Source organism: Alosa pseudoharengus, unplaced genomic scaffold, assembly GCF_046254945.1.
Source record: "Alosa pseudoharengus isolate Yale_2024_CS ecotype anadromous, Long Island Sound unplaced genomic scaffold, YU_APseudo_1.1 YU_APseudo_1.1_scf_20, whole genome shotgun sequence".
In the NCBI taxonomy this organism is placed as follows: Eukaryota; Metazoa; Chordata; class Actinopteri; order Clupeiformes; family Clupeidae; genus Alosa; species Alosa pseudoharengus.
In genome coordinates this window covers 2,479,000-2,481,499 of record NW_027468664.1, presented here as the reverse complement: position 1 = coordinate 2,481,499, position 2,500 = coordinate 2,479,000, and the positions used below count along the sequence as shown (strand labels likewise).

The following is a 2,500-nucleotide window of genomic DNA, read 5'->3' as shown; positions in this document are numbered from 1 at the left end:
GTGTGTGTGTGTGTGTGTGTGTGTGTGTGTGTGTGTGTGTGTGTGTGAGGAGCAATGACAACACTCATCCCCTCTTCTCCTCCTCTCTTCCTCTTCTTTCCTCCTCTCCTCCTCTCATAATCTCTTCTCTTTTCTTCTCCTCTCCTCTTTCTCCTCCTCCTCTCTTCCTCTCCTCCTCTCCTCTCATCCTCTGTTCTGCTCTCTTTTCTCTCTGATGTTCTGTCCCTCCCTCATCTTCTCTTCTCCTCTCCTCCTCTCCTCTCCTCTTCTCCTCTCCTCCTCTCTTCTTCTGCTCTCCTCCTCCTCTCCTCCACTCTTCTCCTCTCTTCTCCTCCTCTCCTATCCTCCTCTCTTCTCTCTTTTCATCCCTCTGATGTTCTGTCCTCTTGTCTTCTGGGGTTTTCTGTGTTTCCATTGGCTGGCAGGCTTGCACTTGTTGATGTGTGTGTGTGTTAGTATGTGTACGCTGTCTGTATGATGTGTGTGTGTGTGTGTGTGTGTGTGTGTGTGTGTGTGTGTATGTGTGTGTATATGTGTGTATCTTTGTGTTCGTGTGTGCGTGTGTGTGTGTGTGTGTGTGTGTGTTTACAGCTGGGGGCTGCCCTACTTGTGGCTTAAGTACAGCAATCTGCATATTGGCCTGAATCTTGTTTCACCCAGGACGATCCAGTCTCCTGCTCTGCGTGTGTGTGTGTGTGTGTGTGTGTGTGTGTGTGTGAGGGGGGCTTACCCATGACATTTTGGTCAAGCATCACTCTCAGGTTAAGGTGTGTGTGTGCAGTGGTTAAAGTGGGATTTGGCAGGTGGCGGAACCCTAAAATCCAGTGTCGGTGCAACGGGGAAAAATGACTCACCGTTGGACAACATATTGAGTATCATGGTGTAGCAATACATTTTGGACAAGAATTGGTCACCTCTGTACACATGAAAAATGAACTCACTATTTATTTTAACAATATCATCAACAATATCATCTATGCTATATCATTGTGTGTGTGTGTGTGTGTGTGTGTGTGTGTGTGTGTGTGTGTGTGTGTGTGTGTGTGTGTGTGTGAGGAGCTGTCCCTCTTTCCTTCTCTGTGGATGGACATACTATTGAGGCCACACACACGTCAGTGTCAGACTTCATAGATATGGAGATACTAGGAGATATCTAGTGGTGTGTGTGCGTGTGTGTGTGTGTGTGTGTGAGACGGAGATACTAGATATGTTTCAAGTGGTGTTTTGCCATTTTTGGTCACTATAGTTAAGCCATCCTCATCATCCTCATCATCCTCATCCTCATCATCTCTTCGGCATGTTTGTAATGCAAGCTGGGGGGTGTTGTGCATAAACAGCTGACTACTGTAGAGCTGTCAGATGCGTTTCAGACTCGCTCATAAATATTATCGGACTGTTCAGCCAAAGGCTCTTAAAATGTGCAGTGCAATGCAGGTCTACATAAGTAAGTATAAGTATAAGTATACAGTATACTCTTTTGATCCCGTGAGGGAAATTTGGTCTCTGCATTTATCCCAATCCATGAATTAGTGAAACACACTCAACACACAGTGAACACACAGTGAGGTGAAGCACACACTAATCCCGGCGCAGTGAGCTGCCTGCAACAACAGCGGCGCTCGGGGAGCAGTGAGGGGTTAGGTGCCTTGCTCAAGGGCACTTCAGCCGTGCCTACTGGTCGGGGTTTGAACCGGCAACCCTCCGGTTACAAGTCCGAAGCACTAGCCAGTAGGCCACAGCTGCCCCACATTAACCTACCCCCCCCCCCACACACACACACACACACACTACCCTTAAAGTTATCGGATATGTTCTATTTTCTCTGGCCATTCATAGTGTAGATTCAGTTTATCTATCTATTTATTAAAAAGTTGTATTCTCTAGGATTTCCACTGCAACATCAAACTGAGTTTGACTTTGAGGGGAAACAGTTCAAATGTTGCCTCAGGATCTCCATGCTGTCCTGAGAGGCTGCGCTGGCTAGCATGTAATGCTAGATAGCATTTAACACCAATTTAGTCACTCTGTTTATATCGCTTTTCAGCAAACACTGACTCACAGTAGAGTGTGTCTTTAAATCTGGGGCGATACTGGTGTGAAAGTGTCATGAGGTAAGGCCAACAGAGAGCTTTATTTATCCTTTTATTTACTGTGTCTTTTCAGCGTGTGATTCAGCGCCTGTTCAGTTTCAGCTTGCTACGTCACGCTGCTGTATACAAATCTGGATAACTGTCTCTGTCCTGTAGCACATTTGTTCATTGACGCATGTGTGTGTGTGTGTGTGTGTGTGTGTTTTGTGTTTGTGTGCGTTTGTTTATCATTAGGAGAGAGTGATTCAGGTGGGGCTTAAGACCTTCACACCTTCCTCAGTAGACCCTTATCACCATAGATACATACAATCACAATAGATACCTACATATATCTTTGCTTATCACACTGCAAAATGCTGATCGCCCATAGTTGAGTTAAGAGGATTTCATCATATGTCTGCAGAATATTT

At 45.6% G+C, this 2,500-nt stretch overlaps 1 protein-coding gene across 1 annotated transcript in view; it reads left to right on the top strand.

The window, feature by feature from the left end:
• The window catches only part of LOC143136807 (voltage-dependent L-type calcium channel subunit alpha-1C-like), a 78,553-nt gene that overhangs the window by 25,179 nt on the left and 50,874 nt on the right, over positions 1–2,500 (top strand). The window lies entirely within an intron of this gene.